Here is a 21,840-nt window from a genome sequence, read left to right as displayed (position 1 = left end):
GCTTGGTAGCTTTTACCTGCAATTCCAGCACTCAGGAGGCTGAGGCAGGTGGACTATCCTGAGTTCAAAACCATCCGGGCGTGCAGTGAGCTCTAGGCTATCATAAGCTAATATATATCATATATAGCATATAATATCTATGTTCTAGGCCACTATAAGGCCACTGTTAATTGTCTTTCTATATATACTTATATATAATGTATAAATATTCTTATATATTTATTATATTATACTATATATAATTTATATATAAGAATAGATAAATTATATATAAATATAGTCTATAAACATGTATAATATATGAATCATATATAAATTATACATAAAACATATATTTATTATATTTATATTAATATATAAATAAATGTTTATTATATATTTATTATATTATCATATTATTATTTATATATTATATTATAAGTGTAAACATATGTAATGTATATAAATATTTAAATTGTATATATTTATGTTATTCATTATTAACATATATTATATATTATGTATGTCAATGTTTATATATAATTTCTATCTATCTATCTAAGAACAATTAATTTTAAAGATCTATCTAGGAGTTGGATATTTAATGTAAAGAAAAGCAAAACTGTCTTATGGAGCACAAGGATACCAGAGGGAATTGCACCCTGGTAAAACCCCTGCCCAAGTAGTGAGATGCACGGAGAGCTTTTCCTCTCTTTCTTACTTACGGCTTTCATTTCAGTCTGTGCTTTACTAAATGTTCAGAAGGAGGGTAGAAATTCCACCACTAAGGCCTGGGGACATAACCTAGAACTTATAGTGCTTGCCTAACATGTACAAGGCCCCCATGTTTGATCTCTGGCATTGTAATTTTTTTTTAAAGAAGGATGGAGGAGAGACTATTAGCAGCATTTAAGAAAAACGATAATCATAATTTTGTTCAAGAGTAGATATAATTTCTATATCTTTTCCACATAATTCCCTTGCTCTGTTTTGCTAACCCCATTGCTGCCAGTAGAGGTTTCTAGAATATCTACATTAACTAGTTTGTTGTTATACTGTTTCTCAATATATGAATTAGAGATTTTTTATTATCCTACAGGTATCAGAACTTTTATATAGATGAAGAAAAAAATCACAGTGCCTGTTAGTTGCCAATGTCCTAGGAATTCAACTTTCCTAGTTGCTAAAGGTATCTTGTTGGGGAGCAAAAAAAAAAAAAAAAAAAAAAAAAAAAGAAGCAAAAAAATCCTAGAATGTAAGCTCCTGAACGAGCACGTGCGCGCACACGCGCGCGCGCGCACACACACACACACACACACACACACTTTATAGTGACATTATTTCTTGTGAGATCACTGTTATATAATGGCCAAGAAATTTCTTTCTGACTTTAGTGGAGTTTTGAAACATTATCAGGCTGAAGCTTTGTGAGCACTTCCTTTCTTTGGGTGTGGGTTCAGATAGAGCTAGTGCTGCTCATTTGCCACAAAATAGTTGAGACTGAAAAACTTTACACATTCTTTCTAGTTATTGGTCTCTATGTATAGGTATCTAGTGTCTGTGAGAGTACAGTTTCTTTACTAATTCCAACTCAGTGGGTGATTTATCGGAATTTTATCAGCAGAGAGAACAGGCAACAAGTTATTACCAGGTCCTTTCTTTGTCTCCCATTTCTAATCACAGTGCTTGTTACCTGCCACAGTCCTAGGAATTCAACTTTTTTAGGTGCTACATGTTCTTTGTTGGGGAGCAAAAATTTTTTTTGACAAAAAAAAAAAAGTACCCTCCTACTCTGTAACCCTGCAAAGGACTGAAGATATTATTATCTCATCAATCTCCCTTATTTTATCAACAACCATACTGAACTCGAGAGAACTCATACCGAGTTATTGAAGAAATTGGTTTTCACAGACTTTTCTCCTTCCACCTCATCTTCCTGTCCCCAAGCATCTTCCATTAATTGTTCCTTTTTCTGTAATACTCTCTAGAAGCCCAAGTGGCTATCTCAAGAGCTCAAGGCCTTCCTACCAAAAGGACTCTGTCCCTAGCATTTTTCTCAATATCATCTTCCTCTCCTTGTTTTCTCCCTCCACCCAATAAGAATCTAAATTCCCTGGCATTTATTCCATGCTTTCAGAACTTTTCTTGCAAGAAAACCTGCTAAAACTCATCTGTGAAACTATTTAATGTTAATGGTGTGAACTGGTTAATGTGTTACTGCTTCCAGGAATGATATTTGCATTTTAACAGAGGCTGGGAATTTTAGATAGCCTAGTAAGGAGTATAATTCTGGGTGGGATGTCCCTTTGTCCTAAAGTCACAAGATAGAGCTCTTCATTGTACCTCAGGCTAACACTGTCACCCAGAGGGATTTGTCTGTCTGGTAAATTAGTATATAGCTGTAAGCAAAAGGCTTTGGATGTTTTTTTTTTTTAACCACCACCTCTTTAAAAGCATTCTAAAGCGAAAGCCCTCCTGAAACGGGCTCAGCACTTCATGAAGAGAGTCACTTGGATGAGCACCAAGATCTCCAGTGGATCCTGTTGCAGGTTAGACACCAAGTCAAAGTAACTTTTTTTCTTTATATGACAAATGATGTAAACTAAAAAGCTATTTGCCTATTGTTTTTCAATTCCTTCCAGTGTTAATCACTCATAGCCGCTAATATTTTATTTTATACGACTTAGTTTTGCCTCTCTGCTTTCTCTCTGTCTCTCTGTCTCTCTCTCTCTCTCTCTCTCTCTCTTTCTCTCTCTCTCTCTTTCTCTCTGTCTCTGTCTCTCTGTCTCCGTCTCTCTCTCTCTCTCTCTCTCTCTTTCTCTCTCTCTCTCTCTCTCATTTACTCTTTTCTTTTCTTCTGCTTTTTCCACTTTCTTCTACCAGGAACCTCAAGTGCAGAAAAGCCACTCTCAAGTTGACTTTGAAAAACTGTCCGGAAATCCTACTTTTCAAAGGGAAATTTTCAACACCTCAGTAAAGCAGTCACAATCCTGCCTTTTAGGAAAATGTAATGGATATGGTTAGACTCCCTCATCTACGGGATCTATATCACTGGATTAGACTGATTGATCACTAAAAAGTATTTTTAATTAGATCTGTACTGATCATGTTTGAATTATTTTCTTGTTATTGTTTTCTGAATAGTACAATAACTATTTGTAGAGAATTTACATTGAATTAGGTGCTATAAGTAATCTAGAGGTGTTTTAAAATATATAGGATGATAAATGTAGGCTATTTGCAAATATAGTAATTTTATATAGGAGATTTCAGTATTCATATAGTTTGGAATCTCAACAGATGGGGTGGGGAGAGTCTTGAAAATGTAGCTACAGAGTATTATTTTTCTATGTTTAAAATTTAAAATGTGACTCTCCTCTGTATTTCCTTCTCTCTCTTTGTACTCTTCAATACTGGAGTCAGACAGAGGACCTTGTACATTCTGAGAAAGCACTCTACCACTGAGATACACTCAGGCCATTTCTCAGGTGACCTTTTATCTTGTTTTAAGCTTACCATATTTGCTTTTTTTTTCATTTAAAAATAGAATCTCAATATGCCACAGTGTGATATGACTGTGGTGAACTGGTGTAAGGACTTCTGTCACTGCCTCACAAGTATTAGGAGTATAGGTGTATACTACTCTGTCCCACTGTTACTTCCACATTCTTTTGCATATGGTGTTCTTCAAACAGGGCTTTTGTTTTCAAGAAATAAGTGCTCTGAAAAAATACGTCCTCACCAACACTCTTGCAGCAAGTACTGTGTTGTAATCAAAATATTAGAATTGAGCTAAGGAGCTAGTTAGTATGCAAACCAGTCACCACCTTCGGAACAGTTTCTTAGTCAAGAATGAAGCTCTGGAAAGGACGGACATTACAGTGAAGCATCCGTCGACTCCTATTGGAGTTACACTATCTTTTAACACTGGGTCTCATCTTTTAACCACACTGACACAGATTTCAAAATCTTACAGCCTCAGCTTCCTCAGTGTTTGGATTATATATAAGCATGTGCCATCATGCGCCACTTGCCTTGTGGGTTGTGATAAACTTAAATACCAAGTGTTTCGAAAGGTATAGTGCACTATCAAAAAGTCTCAATCTTACAAACTGAACACTTAGTCAAGTGGCCTTACTTCCACATTATTTTGCCAAGAGGTTTGTATGAAGTAATGAAATCATGAGGGCCAGCACCTACATATTTGCATGCCTTTTGATATCACTCACTAGGGACAATGGACAAGATTTTATCAACATTAGTCTCACACATGGAAATTCAACTGATGGAGATAGATGTCTTCTTTATAATCTACTAAAGTAATTTATTTTGCATATAAAGAAACTGTGGCTCTGAGACAGAAAGTGACTTTGTGAAAGCAGTAAGTATCGAAGCAGGACTAGGACCGAGGTCTATAAACTCACAATGCTTTTCTGAGAACTGAGTGTTCCATAGGTTAGTCTCATTTCTTCCTTTATTTATTTTTCTTTTATTTCTTCCTTTATTTATTCCTATGTATTTCACTGATTTATATCAATTTGAGAGCATTTTATGAAGTTAAGAGTGGCCAAATTGACTGAGCTCTAGTTAAAGAAGCAGACAACCAGGAGGAAGACAAAAACCAAAATCACTGCAAATACCATGCAGCACAAGTCACTGTCAAGCACTTCGCAATGTCCAGTGCATGCCCTATTAGATTGTGGCTTGAAAATTAGACAGTATTTTAAATTTTTAGACCTTATTTTATCCTTATTAAATGTAGATGGAATCACCAAATGATCACTTCGCTTCAGGAAAAATATAACCAGGTATAATGAAACTGATAACTACTGATGCAAAATATTTTGAGTAAAATATTTACCACTTTTTATATTAAAAACTAAAGACAATAAATTATTTTAATAATTTATCATACTTGATCACTTATTTAAAGTTAAATAGCACAGAGCAGTACTCGGAGCCTGTATTTAATTAGCCAGTAATGATAGGCTAAAACAAAAGTTGGGTAGTAGCAATGTGCTCTTATATCTTTCAGCAGGTATTACAAAAGTAATGGTAAGTAATTGTTTTCTCTCTTAAGCATCCTTATATCTTCTGAAATCTAAGTTAGATTGACCATAACCATAGACTGTTTTTCTTATTTTGGTCTTTGATGTTTATTAAATTTTTAATTTTCATGTAATCCTTATAAAGTATCCTACATAGAGTAAGAAATTTAAACTTTAAACTTTAGTCCATGTTACAGAGTGTCCAACTCTCCACTAGGTACTGAGTTAGACAAATAAGCTGTATCACATACTACTCCAGTGTTTGTCACTTGCAAAATTCTATAAAACCTGCTGCCTCATTTGATTGTCCCAAATATATGTTAGGCACGGCAGACGGTAGTCTCAGTTTAGACTTTGCAAAGGAGGCTGTGAGAAAGATGAGGCTAAACAACTATAATACGTTATTTATTTGTTTCTCAAACATGAGTCTGACACCAAAGAAGAGGGTCTTGTCCCTCCACCGTAGGAGAAGAGTTTCTCCTTTCCCCTTCATAATCAATATTACCTTGCCCCATGCCTGTGATCCAGTACCTTAAGGCACCTTGCTCCTTGATAAAACACTTTCTAAGGTGTTGAACTAAACATTGCCCTCTCCGGGAATACGATTTACATTTTAACCAGAGCTCCTAGAGAATAGCACTTCACCCTGTCCATATCACCCCCCTAGACAAACCTTTCTAAACCCCCTCATTGTCAAACAAGTTAATTTTAAAAGCATCAGCCCAGTGGAACAAAGTCTCCACATTTGCTCCTAATCTTTTCTCCCAGAAATCTACCCTGCATGTCCAGCAAACTGGACTATTCCCTTTGCCCACGGAATCCCACTAGGTTAAAACTTCTCCCTATAAATGCTTCCCTAATCTCTGCTCCACCTTCACTGTTTGCTCTGTTATCAGCCAATCTTTGAAGGACTTTAGATTAGCTGGTGGAGGATTAAGGCAGGAATTGAAACAATCGGCAGGATGAGGAGTGTCCACCCAACTAAAAAGGTGCAAGAGTTCCAACTGGAACAGGGTAGATGGAAGAGTTTCAATCGCAAGCCTGGACAGTTTCAGAGCCTTGCCAAAGACCATGAATAAAATTGCTATGCATAGTAATCCTGGCTGGGAAGCTTTGGTCTATATGCAGCCTGCCCTGGAAGAGAGGGATCCTGGGTGTCAGAATCTTAGCGATGTAAAAACTATTCAGAACAGTGTTCAGAAAGTAGCGGCCTCTAGAGTTTAGAAGTAAAATGATGTGTCAAGAGTCACGTGGCTAGAAAAGTTGCAGTAGAAACACGACTTACCTCATAGTTTACTGCTCTGGAAGCTTCCAAAGAGAAGACCTTTGCCGGGTAAAGATATACCTTGTCTGTGTACCTTTGGTCACTTCCCCTCATCCAGGTTTTACCCCTGCCTTAGTTTATCTATAACTACCCCTTAGTCATTCTACTCTTAGCATTTTTCTTAAAATGACATTTTTCCACACTTGTACACAGTAAAGAATCTTGAATTCACCTTAATGTACTTCAGTGCTACTTTAAAGTGATCTATTTATCTGGTTAATGCACCGAGTCTCTAGAGAGTAAAATCTTTAATATCTACCTGTGCTTTATAAGTCCTGGTGAGGCTATGACACTTTAGGGACTACTGTGTAGTAATAAGAGTTTGGCAATTCTGGCTGATCTTTAATTAGAATTCTGTAGCTCTCATTTCTAGTCTTTGAAATACACTTTCTTCCTTTTTATAAATGGGGACTGGTAACCTTCATAATAATCATTCATTAATTGGGAAGTTGGGAATGTTTTATGACTAACCAATGTAAAAATGTAGAATTAAAGATAAATTTCATAATTATGAATTACTAAGTTTATGCTTCAGTTTTATGTAATATATATTAATGCCCTGACATAAAAATGAAGAAAATAATGCTCATATATTTCTTGTATTTTCATCAACCATTTTATGATTGTATGATATTTTCAAACTTACAAATGTTATATATTATATATATGTTATTACAATATATAATCATTTATAATTTTATCCTTATGTTACATTTATAGCCTGTGTGTAGCCATAAATCCTCCAGTTTATTCTGGAGGCTATGCTTGAGTAGAATATTCACCACCAATCTTTTCTCTATAGTTGACACATTCTTCTCTGTTGGTTAGTCATTCATCATTAACTACTTTAATGACATATAACATCATTCAGTAATTATTTTTCTCCCTCAAGGAGGGTTCATGGTTGCTATGCATTCTGAGCTATTTTAGGCTTTAAAATACCTATTAAGTTAAGTCTAGGGACTTGGATTCATAAACCCAATAGTTAGTAACCTGAGAAAAGATGATAACAATGTTGAGGCCAGCCTGGGTCACATAGCAAGACTGTTGCAAAAACAACAAACAAATAAACTAGAAAACAACAAAACAGAAAAGAAAGGAGGAAGGATGGAAGCAAGAAGAACAGAAGAAAGAAATTGGTGGTGACGTGTCTCGGTGGGCACTTGCTGTACAAACCTGGTGCCCTGAGTGCCATACTTGAAACCCAGATAAAGGTGGAAGGAAAAAAAAGACTACCTCCATAAGTTGCCCTTTCACTTCCATCCATGCACATGGCTGCATAGACACCCATACACATACATCACAGTCACATACATACCACATGGTGACTACTACTAATACTGAAATTTATATCACCAAACAATTTTCCTAATACAGCTTTTGATCCTGTGCTTTATATTGTTATAGATACTTTCCTCTTGCCTTCTGATATTAGCTATACCTGAAAGGGTACAACATATCTGATATCAGGCAGTTTTTCTTTTGTGTTCATGACCTACTTTCTGGTTTTCACTGTCTTCTTTAGATGTAGTAGTGTAATTAGGATCTGACCTTTTCAATTCATATACTACATTCACTTGAAGTACAGACTGTAGCCTTTAGATTTGCAAATCAATTCCTTGCATTAGTTTAGGAATTTCCCTTGTTCATTTTCTAATGTTTAATTCCATTTGTAAATGTTATCCTCTTTTACAGTATACTTACTAGATCATTTTGTTTTTCCCCTATATCATTTTCTCTTTCATGGCATTTCTTTGTCTCTGTTCTCTGCACTCACTGTGATTATCATATAATTTTCTTCTATTTAGTTAATTTAATTTTATGAATTTTATTGATATCCTTGTTGTTTCTAGTTTGTTACCATTCAAATATTATTTTCCTAAATTTATTTCTCCAGCATTATGAAGATTTCTGTTGAGAACATTTATTTGCAACTCCTTCTGTTATATGCCTAGAAATGGTGTTGCTCACTCATACCTCAATGGAAAATAATATACTTGGAAAACCTGGAAACAATATGCTTGGAAATTGTTTTTTCAAAAGTGAAACAGATATTGAGGCATCCCAAGATAAGTAAAAGCAAAGGAATTATAGTGAATGGTAGCTACATACCTAGTCCTTACAAGAAATGGCAAAAGGAAGGTTTTAGATTGAAGTGAAAAGAAATAACATACAACTTCAAGTTGTTCAAACAAAAAGAGATATCTGATAAGCCTAACTGTACAGTTATATTTATTATATTTATTTTTAGAATTCTTATATTTAATTTATAAGTCTTGTATTTGTTTCATATATGATTTAAAAGACAAATGCAAGTAGAAATCACAATCAATGTTAAAGAGTATATATAAAAAGATTAAATATATATAAAAATTAAATTCACATAAGGGGAAAGGATGGAGCTAAAGCTGGACAGGAGTTGGAGCTGGAGTAGAGCATGGCTAATGTTCAAAGTTAATTTAGTGTCAATTCAAACTAGTTTATTATAAATTTAGTATGTTAACTATAATTCCCATGGTAACTACTAAAATAACTATAACATATACAGAAAAGAAAATGAAGAAGAAATCAAAATTATGTACTAGAAAATATTAATCAAAGGCAAAAATGTAATAGTGGAGGACCAAGGAACACAGACACAGACACACACACACACACACACACACACACACACATACAACTGGTATAAATAAAGGGGAAGGGAGAACTAGTTTTCTTCAGGAATGTGCTCCACCATATTTTGTCCATGTTCTAGAATTGCCCTAAACTTGTACACATATAGGAAACACTAATTGGACTTAGGTGATTATAAAAAAGAGGGTATGAAGTTGGGACAAAATTATGACTGGAGGTGTTTAAGAATTGCAAGGGAGTGGCTGGAGAGATGGCTCGGTAGTTAAGACCACTGACTGCTCTTTCAGAGGTCCTGCGTTCAATTCCCAGCAGCCTCATGATGGCTTACAACCACAGCAATGGGATCTGATGCCCTCTTCTGGTGTGTCTGAAGATAGGGACGGTGTACTCACATACATAAAATAAAATCTTTTAAAAAAAAGAGTTGGAAGAGAGACTGTGGAGTAAATACAATAAAAATGCTTTGTATACATGTGTGAAATTCTTAAAGAATATATAAGAATATTTTTTGAAGTAGCAAAACAGCAGAAGCCCCTAAATATTTGTAAACATTTACCTACAAATGGATTAAGCAACTGAAAAATAGATATTGGCATAAAGACAAAAATGTGTGCTCCATCTATATGCTGCCTACAAGATACACATTTTAAAAGATAAATTTACTTATTTATTTATTTATTTATTAATTATAAGTACACAGTAGCTGTCTTCAGACACTCCAGAAGAGGGAGTCAGATCTCATTATGGATGGTTGCTCTCTGTGTCCTCGCTTGCTCTGGCCCAAAGATTTATTTATTATATGTAAGAAAATTGTAGCTGTCTTCAGACACTCCAGAAGAGGGAGTCAGATCCCATTACAGTTGGTTGTGAGCCACCATGTGGTTGCTTGGAATTTAACTCAGGACCTTTGGAAGAGCAGTCAGTGCTCTTAACTTCTGAGCCATCTCTCCAGCCTGAGATACTTTTTTTTTTTGAGCCAAGACTTTACTCTATAGCCCATGCTCGTCTGAAATTCACTATGAATAACAGACTAGTCCAAAATTTATGGCAATTGTCCTGCTTCTTCTTTCTGAGTACGGGGATTCCATGTGTGCCCTCTTAAACATAGTTAAAATACATATTTTAGACACAAAGACACAAGATGATTGAAAGTGAGAAAATATATAATTATTCCTGCAAATAGCAATAAGAGCAGCAGGTTATACTAGTACTAGTCAAAACAGACTTAAAGCTAAGGAAAAAAATTTTAAATTTAAAAAATTTTAAAATTTAAAAATTTTTTAAAAATTTAAAAAATAACAAATATAGGGCTAAAGAATTACTCAGCAGCTAAGAGAAGTAAATGCCCTTCCAAAGGACCTGGTTTCAATTCCCAGCACGCACATGGTAGCTCACAAGTGGCTGTAAGTCCAAGATCTGACACCCTCACACAGATATGCATTCAGGCAAAATGCCAATGCACATAAAAATTCATTTTAAGGTAATTAAATAATTTAAAAATTCACAAATACATGAATATGAAATAATTCACTATTACAAAGCAAACATTTTTAAAAACAGATCATGGGTCAAAGAATAAACCACTAGAGAAATTCAGAAATACTTTGAGAATAATAAAAATGCAAAACACCATTTTAAATGTGTAAAATGTAGTGACAACAGTACCCAGAGGGAAAATTCATATTTGTAAATTACTATATTACAAACTGGAGAAAGAGAACCAGTATAGTGTGAGATACTGGGGAGGGTCACTAACTACAGAGTTGCATATCGTAAGCTTGGGTAGCAGAATGAGGCTCTGTCAAAAAAAAAAAAGAAGAAATATCTCAAATCAACAACCTAGCTTTACATGTTAAGAAACTTAAAGAAGTCCAAAACCAAACATAAAACCAGTAGAGGAAAGGAAATACAGACCATGGCAGAGATAAATGAAATAGAGAAAAGAAGCTATTTGTAATCGAATCGTGAGTTCAACAGAGGGAATACATTTTTGAGACTTACTTTGTTACCAGAACTGTATACACAATAATTCCATTTATTGCAGAGAGCAACCTCATGAAATAAGTATGTCATCACTGTTTTACAAAGGAAGAAATCATGGCTCAAAAAGCTTTTAAAAATTGTCCAACACCAGACAGTAAGTTGTCAAACCAAATTTAGGTCTAGCTATATCGGAATCGAAAGCTGTTTTGTTGTTGTTGTTTTAAGGTTGGTGGCTCAGAGAATAGTAGATGTAAGTACCAAGAAAGAGAAGAAATTCAGAGACAATTTGCCTCTGTAATTAATGATGAAGGTCATTATTATTACCACCATCATTGTCATTATTATTATTTTTATTGCTAAGATAAACCCCAGGCTATTATGCATGTGCCTACTGCTGCTGGGCTCTGTTTCTACACTTATCCTTAGATTTTTTTTAAAACTGATTGAATAGACTGTAGTGTTTAATAATTAATACTGAGAAGTCAGAAACAACTGATTCAGGGAAGGAAAGTCATTTAATTGAGGATATATAGAGAGTGATGTGCCAGAAAAACATCCAAGGAGAGATAGCTGGTACTTGAAAGTACATCTAATATATTTGAGACAGGGTCTACCTGTCTACCTTCACGTCCCAAGTACTGGGATCATAGATATATCCCATCATGCCTGGCTTCACCTTAAAGATTTTGGTTACCATGTGACAAATGATTTACAAATGTACATTCTTTGAAGAAAGGTGAGAAATAAGAAGATTTATCAGTTTGGCAGTGATTGATGATATTGAGAATGTAAAGGAAGACTATTAGATTTAGCTAAGGGCCTACCTTTGGACAAGTACTCTGGAGTCTCATGCTTAAATTCCTAGAACAACAGTGTTGTCATTGACAGCACAGTACACACTCCATCATTCAGGAAACTGTCACAGGAGAGTGAAAGTTACAATCCAGCCTAGGCTACACAAAAAGACTCTGTTTCCAGAAACCATAGCAGACAAACACAAACGGTAATAGTTCACATTTTTACTTGCCTTTACAGATTATGAAGGGTTTTCTTCAATTTATCAGAAACTGGCTTTGAGCAAAAGATAAGTGAATCAGGTTTGGCACTTCAGGGGTTTGAAGCAGCGTCAAAACGTCTCTGTGGAATTGTCTAAGGGGCAGCTGAGATACAGATTTGGAGCTAGTGTGATAGGATAGGATTTCAGATATAGATTTGGGAGTCATCCACATAGATGTGATAGTTGAAGCTACAACAGTGAACAAGATCTTAAAGGAGGAGAATGTGAAGGGAGAATAACTCCCGGAATAACTCTTGGCCTCACTAGTGCTCCATGCCTTTTTGGTATGTCAACCAGAGACATGTACTTCTCTTCTGGAATATTACTCCCTGGTAGTAATTCGTTATTTATGACACTGAAATTAATATACCAAGACTTTCCTCCTTGAAAGACAAGCCTTTCTGAATTCTTCTTAGGAAGTTCAAAGACTTTTTGCTTCTTTGTTATTGGTTACCAATTGGACCAGGGATTTTTCTCTTCCATTTTTAGAAAAGAATCTCTATTTCTTCCTACCAAACATAGATTCACGAACAGAAAACCTGAGTGCTTCTCTCATATCTTTACTTTCTCAGTTGAAAGACTGGACTTTCCCTCTACCCTGGTCCATGTGACTCAGAATCTTTTTGATGCTACACATTTTTTCTTCTTCCCCAAATCATTAGGAAAGCCACAATTTGACAAGGCAATTTCCATGTGATAGAAAGGTAAGAATATGTCCCCAGCATTTTGCTCTTACTGCCCTCTCAGCAAATAGCCAAGGTCAGAGTATTAGACCCTTAATCTCTTAGAGATGAAAGAAACTCTAGGCATCCATCTAACAAACTCTTTATAAATGAAGAAAATAAGATTCAATAAAATGCTAGACCAACATCATTTTGTAGTGGTTAAGTGTGGCCTGTGGGGTCAGACAGACCTGAATCTTTGCTGATAACTGCTTCAGTTCTCAACATTGAGTAATTTTTTAACATCTTTTAAGATTTTAAAAAATTTTATGTATAATGGGTGCTTTATCTGCATATACACCTGTGTGCCAGAAGAGGGCAGCAGATCCCATTACAGATGGTTGTGAGTCACCATGTGGTTGCTGGGAATTGAACTCAGGACCTCTGGAAGAGCAGTCAGTGCTCATAACCACTGAACTATCTCTCCAGTCCCCCTTTTTTCAACACCTTAAACTTTAAATCTATAATATGGTTATACATGATTATAATAGCTTTTACTTTGTAAAGATTTTATAAATATTGAGTAGGCTATACCACCTAAATTATTCCCTTTATCATATAGCAAATAATATGTCTTTATAGTAATAATTATTGTTCTTACCTAAGGAAGACAAACAACTTATTCAAGGCTATGAGAGAATATAATGATATAGAGATTAGAATTTATACTAATCTTCTGCTCTAATGATATTTTCTCTCTTTAAAAGAACAAGTTTTCTTCAACATAAGTATGTTTAATTGGTATGTAGTACAATCTGAGAATAGACATTCCTTCATAAAATTGAAAAAAAAACTTTAAAAAAATCACCAAATGTCCAAATTTCATTAGAATAAGGTAAAAATAACTTTAAAATTTGAAAAAATAGTGCACAGGTAGATGGGTATTTTTCCCTCAACATTTAGAAGTTGGTTTCATTTCTCTTTATTTTTTCTTGTCAACTTGGTACCTGTGGGGTTACAAATGAACCATAAGTCAAGGATATCCTGATATATTCAGGTTTAAAATAACTTTAGAGACAATGATTTTCAATAGTTCCATGATGTTAACATGTCCCAGAGATCTGAGGAATGAACAAGTAAAAATTGTTAAGGAGTTGGATAAAAACAGCCCAGTGGAGAACCTTCAGAATGGAAAAGACAGAAAACTCAGAGAAGTAAGCAAGAAGACAGGTCCCAAAATTTAATCCTAAGATTCAGGAGAGAAATCCTGTGAGAAAGAACCAAATGAACAAAGATAAAATTGAATCTATCATTTTTATCTCTGGCTCTCCAATAATGGCCAAGTTCACTTACAGGATTCTTTTTTAAAATTTTTCATTTACATTTACTTATTTATTTATTTATTTATTTATTCTGTGTGTACATGTCAGAGAACAATTTGTGGGTACCAGGGTATGAACTTTGTTTCATACGGCTTGGTGGCAAGTTCTTTTACCCACTGAGACATCTCTTTGGCCCCTACTTAATGGTTTCTTAATTTTTTTTCCAGTTGTGATTCATGCCAGTGCAACTACATCCTAGAAATAGACTAAAATCAAGTAGTTGCTACCCTCAGATTAATAATAATTCAGCTGGTTTATCTACAATGTTTTCCCCAAATTTCAGACTTCTACTTCCTTGGACCTTGCTTAAAAAGCCGGTCTGTATATTAATTTAGGACTTCACATAAACCCTGCTGTCTTCTTTCCATGTGATATAGTAACATATTGATACTATTGATTGAAATAGAACTTAAATTGAACAAAATAGTAGAAATTACTGACAATAGAAATTAGAATAACTATCTCATTCATTCACTCATTCATTTAGTCTTTCATTCATTTATCATGTTACTGGGAATCACATTTGGGTCTTGCCCATGTTAGGAAAATACTGTACTACTGAGAACCTAAGCCCTCCTGTTTATTCTTCACTATCACTTATTTTAAAAAACAAACTTTTATTATTACATTAGCAAGGTGAAAGATAGGTTTCTTTCAGTTTCAGAAATTTTTATTTTTTTCTACCTTCAGTTGGTTGACTTCTCCTTCTCAGTGCCTAAGATTCTGCATGGGTCTTAAATAGTCTAATCCATTACACCTACGAAAATACTTGTAGAGGACTTAGTCCTTCAAACCATGGTAGGAGACAATAAAACTTCCAAAATGTAAAATTACTTCTTAAAGTAATTGATTTACTATATGAAGAATTTTACTACAACTTTGTATCTTTTACCAGCTGTGATTAAAGAACTTGAAAAGTTTTGCCTGGGTTTTTTCGTGTATAATTTATGATTCATTCAATTAGCAACAATTTGCTGGGGGTTTACTGTCTGCCACTCTCTGTGCTAAGTAGGCACCATGCCATCCTACAAGAAAACCTTTATGTGAATATTATTTTAAATGGAGATGCTTGAGTGCACATTTAGTTTTTTTTTTCCCTGTGATTTTCTACACAGTCTCAACATCTGCTCACCCTTTCACGCCTTCAGCCCTTGGCACAATATTTGCTACCACCTGGGCCCTATTATGTCAGTGCCATTCATCTGTTCCATTTTCATGGTGACTAGTGATGCCTCTAGTTATTTTTATGAATGAGCAGCATGCCTTAGATCACTGGTTCTCAACCTTCCTAATCCTGAGAGACTTTGGTACAGCTCCTGGTGTTGTGCTGACTCCAACCATAAAATTATTTTTGTTGCTACTTCATAACTTTAATTTTGCTACTGTTATGAATAATAATGCAAATATCTGAATTTTCAGATGGACTTAGGCAAACCCTGTGAAACAGTTGTTTGACTCCTCACAGGGGTCTTGACCCAAAGGTTGAGAACCACTCTTTTAGCACTCATATGATCCCAAATACTGCTGGTGGGAATCAGTTTGGGCATTGCATGAACGCAAGAATGCTGTTCTTCCATGAGTTCTATCTAACCTTGTGTTGCTATTTCTGTGCTGTAAACAATAAGAGAAAAGTAGACTTCTTTTTGACGTGCAAATCCAGGTCTTCAGGTACATTCTGTAACAAATAAGCCTAAAGTTGGGATAAATTTTAAAAGATGAAACAGCTGTAGAGAACATAAAATGAAAAAAGGAGAAATTATTTGCCCAGTAATCCTATCGCCAGGACTAACAGTGAACTGAGACACTTCCACCATCAACTCAGCATTTAGTTAGGCTTGATGTTGTCCTCTGTATTTTCATACTACAGCTTCGATTATGATGTCTTTTTATGTCCTTCCTTAATTTTGTGTTTTCATACCAGTTCAGTTGCTGAAAATTGTACTTTCCAGCCTAAGAATTTCAGACATACAATGGCTTCTCTGCTGCTGGTACTTTTGGGGATGTATTGCAAGGAGGATGCTGAGAGCATGCTGAGAGCATCCTTCTTGGCTCAATTTGTGCCTTCAGTTTTGCTCCTATATTATCTTCAGAAATCTACTTCTGCCCATGCCAGTTATAATGTCAAGTTACCAAGTGCTGCTTGCATGTTAGGACCCTGCTTTGGTATGTACTTTTGCGCCAAGCCTGGATCAGAAAGCATTAAGCCCACTGCCTATTTTAACTCGTCTATTTCCTGTTCTCTCCATTTTTATAAGTGAACCAGTCTCTGACCTTAGCTTTGCCCTTTATGTCTTGACCCTTTTATGCCACAGCAGTTGATTTCCTCTTCCTATTATCTACAAACTGCTTATGAGTAAGACTTGCTCACCAGAATATGCTTTCTGCCTCACTGGCACACCAAATTGTCTGGGAGAACTAAGGAAACCAGGTCCAATTTCTCCACAGCAGGCAGAAGACAGCAGCTCCTTAATTTTGAGGCCAAGTCGGCCTCCCAGTTAGGAAGCTGACAACACTGATATAATGTCTACACAGACAGGGTTAAATTAGACATGGCCAAAGACTGAGGAGTCCTCACTTGTGATTGGTGAGGACAGGGATTCCTGGAGTCCTGCCACTCCCAAAAGGGTATAAATGGGCTGCACTGAATTAGAATCTTCACAGGTGGTAGAGAGAAGGCAGTCAGAGTGGCCAGCACAGGCTTAGAAGCAGAAAGCAGCATTCAGGTAAGATTTCTGGTTGCTACAGTATGTGGACTGTGAAATCATTAAGGATTTGTATGTGTATACACGTGTGGGTGCCTGTGTGTGTGCTTGTGCATGTGCGCGCATTCGCACATGTGTGTGCGTACATGCATGCGTTCTGGTTCTGAGCACTCAGAGCTCCTTGAGCAAGTCTCACTCAAATCGATTATTTCTTCCCCGAAGCTGAAGATTGCTCCAATTTTTTTATTCCCTCTCTCACACCTATCACTGATAGGTTATTTCTGAAGAGTTGTTGGTATTTGTTAAAAGGTAGTTCCTTTTCCTGAGAAAAACTGGACCTCTCCAGTATAGCCTAGAGCTGATGAAGAATAACTATATTCAGCTGCATCCATTAAGGAGGAAGCTGGCAAGAGAAGGGAAGGTTAGGGCTGTTGCTCCCAAGCCAGATATGGCTTGGAGGGAGCAACCAGGGAATTGAGAAATCTGTGCCAAAGCTGAGGAGGCCTTTAGGGTGATACCAGAAGGCTTGGCATGAAAGCTGTTTGGATAATCATCCCTCACACTTCTGCAGTGCTCTGTGCTTTGCAAAGTGCTTTCAGGTCTGTGATTAAATCCGCTGTTAGAGGTAAAGGAACTTGCAAGGTCACAAAGCAAGTAGGTGGCAGAGGTGGAACTCCAAAACCGGGACTCCTGCTTCTTGGTCCTGTGCCCTTGAACTGCAGCAGGCTGGCAGCCTCTGGATGAATGTGAAGGGCCAGCTTCTCTGTGGTGAGTAGCTTTTCAAGTGTTCTCACAACAGGCATGGAAACCTCAGAGTGAAAAACTACCTTGTCACTGATTGTTCCTGGGGACTCTGGCTAATGTGGCTCAGTATAACTGGACAACTTTTCAGCATTCAAATTTGTTTTCTTTAGTAGCCAGCCTCTTCTCCTTTTTTTACCAGCACAGAATTAGTACTTTGTATTTTTAATCAGTGCTGGGGATAAAACTCTGGACCACTTCATGCCACACAACTGTTCTACCATTGAGCTACCCTAGCCCAAACTGCAAAGCTTTGGCAATAAACAGTGTGTCTTATACCTAGTGAGGGCCACGAGGCTCACTTCCCTTTACAGCCAGCCATTGGTGCACTGCTTACATCAGGACTGGCATCCAAAAATCTGGTGTCTGAGATTGAGCGGATAACCTCTCTTCAAATCATTTTTTTTTAAAGTTCTTACTCTGATTAAAGTGAGCTGGAAAATGAGCATTTTCTAGCCCCATGTCAATTAGCTAGTGAAAGATAAGTCTAATTGTTCTTTCTAGATCTGAAGTTTTAGGCACTTTGTTGGGGCATAGAGAATAAGGAAAAATTTTCATCTACTAATTCTAAATAGCTGAGACATATATGTGCAGATACATGACATACCATTCTCCTTATGTATCACCCCTTCCTTCACTTCAAGGCAAAGCAGCCAAGAATAAATTTGTTCTTCCTTTCTTTCACTGTCAGGATGACCTACCTCTAAGATTCACTCCTAGATTTGCTTTGTTGTTGCCCAAACTCAAATTTTGAAATAGTATAGACATGGAATGATTTTTCTTAATTCTTCAAACTTCTAAGAATGAACTTGATGTCTGGCAAGTTATTGAACATAGGTAGGTGTCTGAGGGCAGATGTTACCCAATCAGAAAATAGGTTTCTGAAGGCAGATGCTACACAGTCAGAATTCTCCTGCTCTATACATGTGAGGGGGCCCTTAACTCACACACAAATACAATAGTAATGTTGCTTATTTGACATCAAATAAATTGTGACTTGCCTTTGAGCTAGGCATGATGACAATACTTGTAGCAGGAACACTCAAGAGGCCTAGGCAGAAAGATTACCATGAGTCTAATACCAAACTGTGCTACATAGTGAGACCCAGAGTCAAAAGTAAAAGCAATTTGGAAGCTTCTCTAGCTTTGACTTGTTCTTATTCCAGAGGTTTGTTGTTATTATAGAAAACTTAACGAAAGCATAAGAACAGAGTACCCAAAAATGCCAAAGGTACATCATGTGCAATCAGCCAATGACATACATGTTGTAGAAATTTTATTACATTACCTCTGTTGTCTCATTATTCAGTTATCAAAAACAGTAAATTCATTCATTGATAATTTAATTTTTGCTTCATTGAAACAAACAAAAATATAGTCGATATGTTGCAGACCTTAAGGCCTTTGAAATCTCATACTTAAGAAGTAGATTTTTAAAACTTTGTTCTGTGCACAATATCATTTCCCTTCTTCTGACCCTCAATTTCTTCCTCAAAGAAGCTTTTATGCTTTCTTTACTTACAAGTTTGCCAGTAGTCTGTGAGTGTGCCCAATATCAAAACCCCCATTCCATCTAGTATAGTACATACAGAAAAGTCTGTTACAGCTGGGTTTGAGTGCTGTAATGTTTTGAATAAAATTAGCCTTGTTTTAAATTGACTTGACTTCGTGTTTTGCTTGATGGTTATGATTTATTTATTTGTTTATTCTATTCTTCCTTTCTTGAGACACTATCTCAAATAGCTCTGGCTGGTTACAACATTTTTGTGTAGCCAGGCTGGCCTTTGAACTCTTGATTTTCCTGTTTCTACTTCTCAAATGCTGGAATTATAAGCAAGCAATACCACATCTGTTTCATGTAGTGCTGTGTATCAAAGATAAGGCTTTGTGTATTCCAGGTAAACAGCCTATCAACAAGCCAATGCCCCTAACATGCTGTTCTCATTTTTGAGTTTGGTTTTTCACTGTTGCCAGGCTATGCTCATGATCAGCAAGAATATTTTTAATGATGTCTTATAGATGTAGTTGTATATTGTTGTCAAGACAATTCCCCTTGTGTAGTTAATTTTTTGAAATTAAATTAGTATAATTTGTCTTTGTTTCTTAATCTTTTAAATATGGTTAGATTTGCCTCTCCTTTTAAACCAGTATCAAACCAGATTGCTTTCCTTTCCAGTTTTGTCATCTGACAATTTCAAAAGGACTACTTTTATGTTTTCAGTTGTGACATTGACCATAATGTGATTTTTTTTTAAAGAGAGGACCTTATAAATGTTCACCATTATTAACAATTAGGTGAGAATGGTTTGTCCCCTAACTATAAATCCTATTTCTTCAAGCCACATTTTATCTCTCTTAACAAAAGGGGCATTGTATTTTGTTCAATTATAGGTATAAGGCCTTAATATGATTTTCTAAGATTATTTACACTTCCAAAAAGGAATTGGGGTTAGTTTGGCCTGACTTGTGCCTCTTAACCCATGCTATCTTTTTAAATGGTCTCTGTCTTGCCAGTTTGTTATCTGGAGTTAGCAAAGTTAAATCACAAGTCCCTAGCCCTCCGAGTACTTTTATTACCCTAACCATCCTGAAACAGAATTCACCTTTGAATTGATGGAACTCCTGTTTCAGAATCAAACATTTTAAAGAAAAAACTTACCTGCAAGTCAGCACAACAAACAGTGTTGAGAGAACATGATGTTGTTCGATGAGGAGAGATAGTCGAGAAGATAAGAAACAGTAGTCTCTTCCTTTCAAGTGTGATCTTCTTCCTTCCTGGGCATTTGTGTTAGAGACCAGGTGAAAATTTAAAAACACATATTGATAACATTGATTCAACTTTGAAAAACAAAGAAAGCCAAGGACTTAAGTCAACTGTGGTGTAATAAAAAAAAAAAGAGAGAGAAGTTGATCTCAAGACTTGGGTTAAAATCTGAGTTCTAACACATAGTAGCCAATTTATATTGGACCAATCTTTTATTATTCAGGAGACTAACAAGGTAAGCTTTGTGTTTTATAAACACAGACAGTATCTAGTGGATTGTGTTGTGATGGTTAAAGGAGAGTCAAGATATAGCCTAAATTCCTGAATCATTCTTACAAAAGGTATAAAATGAAACAAAATTGTTGAATGGGGGATTCATGTCTTACTGTTCTACTTTTTGAACTTTTTTCAGAGAAATCTTAGTTTTTATCATTTCAAAAATGAAAGATGTATATGTGAACCAAATCAAGTTGATCAGTATCAACTCATTATCTTTCAAAGTAATATCAAGATATTATTAAAGTAATATTGGGCATTTTAATATAAATATACACAAATATACATACACTTTTATCATATAACAAAGTATTCTAATTCCTGTGATATGAATTTATTATCATTTTGGGTTAGGAAAAATCAATATTTCTTATATATCAAATTTGAAAGAGATTGTACAGTCATGTTGTTTCTTACACTGCAAGGGTTATGAACAACAATCTATTGAAGTGTGTAAATGAAACTAGTATGGCACTTCTAGTCACTTTTAACTCACTCTTTACATTTTTGGATATATAATTAGATTGATACATTAATAAAATCAGCATACCAATTTAAAGAACCCACACCCAAAGCTTATAACCAACATAAAAGAATTAAATACCACTGCTTTGAAGGAATATATGTATAGATAATTTCTGGTAGATCATACTTTGAATCAAATTCCTCCATTCCTCTAATGAGTCCACCCCTCCTCTTGAGCTATTTATTTCTATCAATATCATTCTCCATGTTACCCAAACAGGGAACTTGGAAGACATCTTTAACTTTCTTTTATTATCTATCATGTAAAATTAGTTGCCAGGTCTATTTTGGAAACAGCTTTCATATTTGCTTATTCTTTTCTAATTCTATTGCTAGCCATGCTAGTTCATGTTTCAGTTAGATTTTTAAAAATAAAAGGGTTGCTGCAGTATTTTAATATCCTCCTCTCTGTCTCCAGTCTCTTGCTCCATTGTTATATGTGTGCCAGCATGTCTCAGCCCTACTATTAGAGTAAGGACTGTTTCAAACAAGAAGGCATGGTTGGCATCTTTAATATATTCATGATGGTGCCTTCCATGTGATAGACATTCAATTGTTTCTAAATAGATAAAATTGCATTGGGCTTTGAATTTCTGTACAGAACTTAAAATTAGTGGGTTTTGAAACTCATGTGATCTTCCAAGTTCATAGAGTCAAATAAGATTAAAGTGATACTGACCACCATCAACAAGCAATGTTTCTG

General features: G+C 35.6%; 1 protein-coding gene across 6 annotated transcripts in view; it reads left to right on the top strand.

Moving 5' to 3' along the window:
- The window catches only part of Rps6ka6 (ribosomal protein S6 kinase polypeptide 6), a 150,261-nt gene that overhangs the window by 4,466 nt on the left and 123,955 nt on the right, over nt 1–21,840 (top strand). The window contains exon 1 of one of the 6 annotated variants that reach the window (XM_006528400.4): nt 2,323–2,528. The exons of the other annotated variants lie outside the window; for them this stretch is intronic. The gene's annotated coding sequence lies outside the window, so the exon portion shown is untranslated. Of the gene's footprint in view, nt 1–2,322; nt 2,529–21,840 lie in introns of those variants that run through there. 6 annotated transcript variants of the gene reach the window in all.

Source organism: Mus musculus, chromosome X (assembly GCF_000001635.26).
Source record: "Mus musculus strain C57BL/6J chromosome X, GRCm38.p6 C57BL/6J".
In the NCBI taxonomy this organism is placed as follows: Eukaryota; Metazoa; Chordata; class Mammalia; order Rodentia; family Muridae; genus Mus; species Mus musculus.
Note: the sequence above shows the minus strand (reverse complement) of the source record. Positions and strands in the feature narration are given on the sequence as shown.